The following is an 8,434-nucleotide window of genomic DNA, read 5'->3' on the forward strand; positions in this document are numbered from 1 at the left end:
AAATATCTATGTGCCAATCTTCTGCAAACCATTCTCTGACAGAGACATCATCTTTTTTTTCCACACCTTTGAAAAAGCCCTTTTGAATTCCTCGGTGCTTTGTTCTTTCTGTGTGATGAAACTAAGGGAAGCATGTCACATAGATGGAAAATGCCTCTGTTGTTCCAGGATGAGTAGACATTGTATCTTGCAAGGTCTGTTGGATGCAGAGCTAAAGATTTTAGCTGGGTGGAATATGGTGGAAGGCAAAAGAGCACTGAAAGCTTGATCTTGCGGTCAATTTTCCATCCATATGGTTTCCTACAAGACCTAAGGGATGAAGAGTAGTGTTTTTCATAGATTAAGGACCCCAAGGCTCACAAAACGGCTAGAGAGTAGTGCCCCGTGTGAGGATCGAACTCACGACCTTCAGATTATGAGACTGACGTGCTACCTGCTGCGCTAACGAGGCCAATTAGTGAAAGTGATATGTGTGTCATAGCTGGCCACCATACTTGGAAGCTGATGGCGGTGGCACATCTTTTTTTCCCTTTGGTTTTCTCTATTTTTCTCAAAACAAGGCAGCTAGTTTTCCCATATGGTCTAGCGGTTAGGATTCCTGGTTTTCACCCAGGCGGCCCGGGTTCGACTCCCGGTATGGGAAATGCAAGTCCTTTTAACGACCCGCACACTCCTAGTGCTGAAACCTCAAAGCTGTTTTTCCATTGTAACCTCCAATCATTCCCTTGTTGTCAAAGTACCAAGGGTCAAAGCCAGGGATGCAGACAAGACAGGTCAAGCCGGGTCAGGACAGGAAATGAAATACTATCAGGAACACAGGAACTCACAGGGCAAGCTGAAGTTCATCCAGCAACTAATGGCTCATGCACGCGCTTTGGCGTACGTATATGCGCACTGGCACATGAATTTTCACACATGAATAATATCAGGATCACAGGAACTCACAGGGGAAGCTGAAGATCATCCAGCAACTAATGGCTTATGCTGCTAGCTTTAAATAGGCCACTGGGCACCAGAAATTGTCACGCATTGTGTACGCTTTGGCGTACGCACATGCGTACTAGCACATGAAGTTTCTCGGCCGTTCTCGCTCTTCTGCACATTTGCATTGGCAAATATCTATGTGCCAATCTTCTGCAAACCATTCTCTGACAGAGACATCATCTTTTTTTTCCACACCTTTGAACAAGCCCTTTTGAATTCCTCGGTGCTTTGTTCTTTCTGTGTGATGAAACTAAGGGAAGCATGTCACATAGATGGAAAATGCCTCTGTTGTTCCAGGATGAGTAGACATTGTATCTTGCAAGGTCTGTTGGATGCAGAGCTAAAGATTTTAGCTGGGTGGAATATGGTGGAAGGCAAAAGAGCACTGAAAGCTTGATCTTCCGGTCAATTTTCCATCCATATGGTTTCCTACAAGACCCAAGGGATGAAGAGTAGTGTTTTTCATAGATTAAGGACCCCAAGGCTCACAAAATGGTTAGAGAGTAGTGCCCCGTGTGAGGATCGAACTCATGACCTTCAGATTATGAGACTGACGCGCTACCTGCTGCGCTAACGAGGCCAATTAGTGAAAGTAATATGTGTGTCATAGCTGGCCACCATACTTGGAAGCTGATGGCGGTGGCACATCTTTTTTTCCCTTTGGTTTTCTCTATTTTTCTCAAAACAATGCAGCTAGTTTTCCCATGTGGTCTAGCGGTTAGGATTCCTGGTTTTCACCCAGGCGGCCCGGGTTCGACTCCCGGTATGGGAAATGCAAGTCCTTTTAACGACCCGCACACTCCTAGTGCTGAAACCTCAAAGCTGTTTTTCCATTGTAACCTCCAATCATTCCCTTGTTGTCAAAGTACCAAGGGTCAAAGCCAGGGATGCAGACAAGACAGGTCAAGCCGGGTCAGGACAGGAAATGAAATACTATCAGGAACAGAGGAACTCACAGGGCAAGCTGAAGTTCATCCAGCAACTAATGGCTCATGCACGCGCTTTGGCGTACGTATATGCGCACTGGCACATGAATTTTCACACATGAATAATATCAGGATCACAGGAACTCACAGGGGAAGCTGAAGATCATCCAGCAACTAATGGCTTATGCTGCTAGCTTTAAATAGGCCACTGGGCACCAGAAATTGTCACGCATTGTGTACGCTTTGGCGTACGCACATGCGTACTAGCACATGAAGTTTCTCGGCCGTTCTCGCTCTTCTGCACATTTGCATTGGCAAATATCTATGTGCCAATCTTCTGCAAACCATTCTCTGACAGAGACATCATCTTTTTTTTCCACACCTTTGAACAAGCCCTTTTGAATTCCTCGGTGCTTTGTTCTTTCTGTGTGATGAAACTAAGGGAAGCATGTCACATAGATGGAAAATGCCTCTGTTGTTCCAGGATGAGTAGACATTGTATCTTGCAAGGTCTGTTGGATGCAGAGCTAAAGATTTTAGCTGGGTGGAATATGGTGGAAGGCAAAAGAGCACTGAAAGCTTGATCTTGCGGTCAATTTTCCATCCATATGGTTTCCTACAAGACCTAAGGGATGAAGAGTAGTGTTTTTCATAGATTAAGGACCCCAAGGCTCACAAAATGGTTAGAGAGTAGTGCCCCGTGTGAGGATCGAACTCACGACCTTCAGATTATGAGACTGACGCGCTACCTGCTGCGCTAACGAGGCCAATTAGTGAAAGTGATATGTGTGTCATAGCTGGCCACCATACTTGGAAGCTGATGGCGGTGGCACATCTTTTTTTCCCTTTGGTTTTCTCTATTTTTCTCAAAACAAGGCAGCTAGTTTTCCCATATGGTCTAGCGTTTAGGATTCCTGGTTTTTACCCAGGCGGCCCGGGTTCGACTCCCGGTATGGGAAATGCAAGTCCTTTTAACGACCCGCACACTCCTAGTGCTGAAACCTCAAAGCTGTTTTTCCATTGTAACCTCCAATCATTCCCTTGTTGTCAAAGTACCAAGGGTCAAAGCCAGGGATGCAGACAAGACAGGTCAAGCCGGGTCAGGACAGGAAATGAAATACTATCAGGAACACAGGAACTCACAGGGCAAGCTGAAGTTCATCCAGCAACTAATGGCTCATGCACGCGCTTTGGCGTACGTATATGCGCACTGGCACATGAATTTTCACACATGAATAATATCAGGATCACAGGAACTCACAGGGGAAGCTGAAGATCATCCAGCAACTAATGGCTTATGCTGCTAGCTTTAAATAGGCCACTGGGCACCATAAATTGTCACGCATTGTGTACGCTTTGGCGTACGCACATGCGTACTAGCACATGAAGTTTCTCGGCCGTTCTCGCTCTGCTGCACATTTGCATTGGCAAATATCTATGTGCCAATCTTCTGCAAACCATTCTCTGACAGAGACATCATCTTTTTTTTCCACACCTTTGAAAAAGCCCTTTTGAATTCCTTGGTGCTTTGTTCTTTCTGTGTGATGAAACTAAGGGAAGCATGTCACATAGATGGAAAATGCCTCTGTTGTTCCAGGATGAGTAGACATTGTATCTTGCAAGGTCTGTTGGATGCAGAGCTAAAGATTTTAGCTGGGTGGAATATGGTGGAAGGCAAAAGAGCACTGAAAGCTTGATCTTCCGGTCAATTTTCCATCCATATGGTTTCCTACAAGACCTAGGGGATGAAGAGTAGTGTTTTTCATAGATTAAGGACCCCAAGGCTCACAAAATGGTTAGAGAGTAGTGCCCCGTGTGAGGATCGAACTCACGACCTTCAGATTATGAGACTGACGCGCTACGTGCTGCGCTAACGAGGCCAATTAGTGAAAGTGATATGTGTGTCATAGCTAGCCACCATACTTGGAAGCTGATGGCGGTGGCACATCTTTTTTTCCCTTTGGTTTTCTCTATTTTTCTCAAAACAAGGCGGCTAGTTTTCCCATATGGTCTAGCGTTTAGGATTCCTGGTTTTCACCCAGGCGGCCCGGGTTCGACTCCCGGTATGGGAAATGCAAGTCCTTTTAATGACCCGCACACTCCTAGTGCTGAAACCTCAAAGCTGTTTTTCCATTGTAACCTCCAATCATTCCCTTGTTGTCAAAGTACCAAGGGTCAAAGCCAGGGATGCAGACAAGACAGGTCAAGCCGGGTCAGGACAGGAAATGAAATACTATCAGGAACACAGGAACTCACAGGGCAAGCTGAAGTTCATCCAGCAACTAATGGCTCATGCACGCGCTTTGGCGTACGTATATGCGCACTGGCACATGAATTTTCACACATGAATAATATCAGGATCACAGGAACTCACAGGGGAAGCTGAAGATCATCCAGCAACTAATGGCTTATGCTGCTAGCTTTAAATAGGCCACTGGGCACCAGAAATTGTCACGCATTGTGTGCGCTTTGGCGTACGCACATGCGTACTAGCACATGAAGTTTCTCGGCCGTTCTCGCTCTTCTGCACATTTGCATTGGCAAATATCTATGTGCCAATCTTCTGCAAACCATTCTCTGACAGAGACATCATCTTTTTTTTCCACACCTTTGAAAAAGCCCTTTTGAATTCCTCGGTGCTTTGTTCTTTCTGTGTGATGAAACTAAGGGAAGCATGTCACATTGATGGAAAATGCCTCTGTTGTTCCAGGATGAGTAGACATTGTATCTTGCAAGGTCTGTTGGATGCAGAGCTATAAATTTTAGCTGGGTGGAATATGGTGGAAGGCAAAAGAGCACTGAAAGCTTGATCTTCCGGTCAATGTTCCATCCATATGGTTTCCTACAAGACCTAAGGGATGAAGAGTAGTGTTTTTCATAGATTAAGGACCCCAAGGCTCACAAAATGGTTAGAGAGTAGTGCCCCGTGTGAGGATCGAACTCAAGACCTTCAGATTATGAGACTGACGCGCTACCTGCTGCGCTAACGAGGCCAATTAGTGAAAGTGATATGTGTGACATAGCTGGCCACCATACTTGGAAGCTGATGGCGGTGGCACATCTTTTTTTCCCTTTGGTTTTCTCTATTTTTCTCAAAACAAGGCAGCTAGTTTTCCCATATGGTCTAGCGTTTAGGATTCCTGGTTTTCACCCAGGCGGCCCGGGTTCGACTCCCGGTATGGGAAATGCAAGTCCTTTTAACGACCCGCACACTCCTAGTGCTGAAACCTCAAAGCTGTTTTTCCATTGTAACCTCCAATCATTCCCTTGTTGTCAAAGTACCAAGGGTCAAAGCCAGGGATGCAGACAAGACAGGTCAAGCCGGGTCAGGACAGGAAATCAAATACTATCAGGAACACAGGAACTCACAGGGCAAGCTGAAGTTCATCCAGCAACTAATGGCTCATGCACGCGCTTTGGCGTACGTATATGCGCACTGGCACATGAATTTTCACACATGAATAATATCAGGATCACAGGAACTCACAGGGGAAGCTGAAGATCATCCAGCAACTAATGGCTTATGCTGCTAGCTTTAAATAGGCCACTGGGCACCAGAAATTGTCACGCATTGTGTGCACTTTGGCGTACGCACATGCGTACTAGCACATGAAGTTTCTCGGCCGTTCTCGCTCTTCTGCACATTTGCATTGGCAAATATCTATGTGCCAATCTTCTGCAAACCATTCTCTGACAGAGACATCATCTTTTTTTTCCACACCTTTGAAAAAGCCCTTTTGAATTCCTCGGTGCTTTGTTCTTTCTGTGTGATGAAACTAAGGGAAGCATGTCACATTGATGGAAAATGCCTCTGTTGTTCCAGGATGAGTAGACATTGTATCTTGCAAGGTCTGTTGGATGCAGAGCTATAAATTTTAGCTGGGTGGAATATGGTGGAAGGCAAAAGAGCACTGAAAGCTTGATCTTCCGGTCAATGTTCCATCCATATGGTTTCCTACAAGACCTAAGGGATGAAGAGTAGTGTTTTTCATAGATTAAGGACCCCAAGGCTCACAAAATGGTTAGAGAGTAGTGCCCCGTGTGAGGATCTAACTCACGACCTTCAGATTATGAGACTGACACGCTACCTGCTGCGCTAACGATGCCAATTAGTGAAAGTGATATGTGTGTCATAGCTGGCCACCATACTTGGAAGCTGATGGCGGTGGCACATCTTTTTTTCTCTTTGGTTTTCTCTATTTTTCTCAAAACAAGGCATCTAGTTTTCCCATATGGTCTAGCGGTTAGGTTTCCTGGGTTTCACCCAGGCGGCCCGGGTTCCACTCCCGGTATGGGAAATGCAAGTCCTTTTAACGACCCGCACACTCCTAGTGCTGAAACCTCAAAGCTGTTTTTCCATTGTAACCTCCAATCATTCCCTTGTTGTCAAAGTACCAAGGGTCAAAGCCAGGGATGCAGACAAGACAGGTCAAGCCGGGTCAGGACAGGAAATGAAATACTATCAGGAACAGAGGAACTCACAGGGCAAGCTGAAGTTCATCCAGCAACTAATGGCTCATGCACGCGCTTTGGCGTACGTATATGCGCACTGGCACATGAATTTTCACACATGAATAATATCAGGATCACAGGAACTCACAGGGGAAGCTGAAGATCATCCAGCAACTAATGGCTTATGCTGCTAGCTTTAAATAGGCCACTGGGCACCAGAAATTGTCACGCATTGTGTGCGCTTTGGCGTACGCACATGCGTACTAGCACATGAAGTTTCTCGGCCGTTCTCGCTCTTCTGCACATTTGCATTGGCAAATATCTATGTGCCAATCTTCTGCAAACCATTCTCTGACAGAGACATCATCTTTTTTTTCCACACCTTTGAAAAAGCCCTTTTGAATTCCTCGGTGCTTTGTTCTTTCTGTGTGATGAAACTAAGGGAAGCATGTCACATAGATGGAAAATGCCTCTGTTGTTCCAGGATGAGTAGACATTGTATCTTGCAAGGTCTGTTGGATGCAGAGCTAAAGATTTTAGCTGGGTGGAATATGGTGGAAGGCAAAAGAGCACTGAAAGCTTGATCTTCCGGTCAATTTTCCATCCATATGGTTTCCTACAAGACCTAAGGGATGAAGAGTAGTGTTTTTCATAGATTAAGGACCCCAAGGCTCACAAAATGGTTAGAGAGTAGTGCCCCGTGTGAGGATCGAACTCACGACCTTCAGATCATGAGACTGACGCGCTACCTGCTGCGCTAACGAGGCCAATTAGTGAAAGTAATATGTGTGTCATAGCTGGCCACCATACTTGGAAGCTGATGGCGGTGGCACATCTTTTTTTCCCTTTGGTTTTCTCTATTTTTCTCAAAACAAGGCAGCTAGTTTTCCCATATGGTCTAGCGGTTAGGATTCCTGGTTTTCACCCAGGCGGCCCGGGTTCCACTCCCGGTATGGGAAATGCAAGTCCTTTTAACGACCCGCACACTCCTAGTGCTGAAACCTCAAAGCTGTTTTTCCATTGTAACCTCCAATCATTCCCTTGTTGTCAAAGTACCAAGGGTCAAAGCCAGGGATGCAGACAAGACAGGTCAAGCCGGGTCAGGACAGGAAATGAAATACTATTAGGAACACAGGAACTCACAGGGCAAGCTGAAGTTCATCCAGCAACTAATGGCTCATGCACGCGCTTTGGCGTACGTATATGCGCACTGGCACATGAATTTTCACACATGAATAATATCAGGATCACAGGAACTCACAGGGGAAGCTCAAGATCATCCAGCAACTAATGGCTTATGCTGCTAGCTTTAAATAGGCCACTGGGCACCAGAAATTGTCACACATTGTGTGCGCTTTGGCGTACGCACATGCGTACTAGCACATGAAGTTTCTCGGCCGTTCTCGCTCTTCTGCACATTTGCATTGGCAAATATCTATGTGCCAATCTTCTGCAAACCATTCTCTGACAGAGACATCATCTTTTTTTTCCACACCTTTGAAAAAGCCCTTTTGAATTCCTCGGTGCTTTGTTCTTTCTGTGTGATGAAACTAAGGGAAGCATGTCACATAGATGGAAAATGCCTCTGTTGTTCCAGGATGAGTAGACATTGTATCTTGCAAGGTCTGTTGGATGCAGAGCTAAAGATTTTAGCTGGGTTGAATATGGTGGAAGGCAAAAGAGCACTGAAAGCTTGATCTTCCGGTCAATGTTCCATCCATATGGTTTCCTACAAGACCTAAGGGATGAAGAGTAGTGTTTTTCATAGATTAAGGACCCCAAGGCTCACAAAATGGTTAGAGAGTAGTGCCCCGTGTGAGGATTGAACTCACGACCTTCAGATTATGAGACTGACGCGCTACCTGCTGCGCTAACGAGGCCAATTAGTGAAAGTGATATGTGTGTCATAGCTGGCCACCATACTTGGAAGCTGATGGCGGTGGCACATCTTTTTTTCCCTTTGGTTTTCTATATTTTTCTCAAAACAAGGCAGCTAGTTTTCCCATATGGTCTAGCGGTTAGGATTCCTGGTTTTCACCCAGGCGGCCCGGGTTCGACTCCCGGTATGGGAA

General features: G+C 45.7%; 3 non-coding genes across 3 annotated transcripts; 2 read left to right on the plus strand and 1 right to left on the minus strand.

Moving 5' to 3' along the window:
• Positions 1-571: 571 nt before the first annotated feature.
• On the plus strand, positions 572-643 carry TRNAE-UUC (transfer RNA glutamic acid (anticodon UUC)). The gene has a single exon. It is a non-coding gene; the product is annotated as a tRNA-Glu (tRNA).
• Positions 644-2,604: 1,961 nt separating this feature from the next.
• Positions 2,605-2,677, minus strand: TRNAM-CAU (transfer RNA methionine (anticodon CAU)). The gene has a single exon. It is a non-coding gene; the product is annotated as a tRNA-Met (tRNA).
• A 5,685-nt stretch (positions 2,678-8,362) lies between these two features.
• Positions 8,363-8,434, plus strand: TRNAE-UUC (transfer RNA glutamic acid (anticodon UUC)). The gene has a single exon. It is a non-coding gene; the product is annotated as a tRNA-Glu (tRNA).

This window comes from Lithobates pipiens, unplaced genomic scaffold, assembly GCF_037356315.1.
Source record: "Lithobates pipiens isolate NorthernLeopardFrog02 unplaced genomic scaffold, aLitPip1_a1.2 Scaffold_8, whole genome shotgun sequence".
Lineage (NCBI taxonomy): Eukaryota > Metazoa > Chordata > Amphibia > Anura > Ranidae > Lithobates > Lithobates pipiens.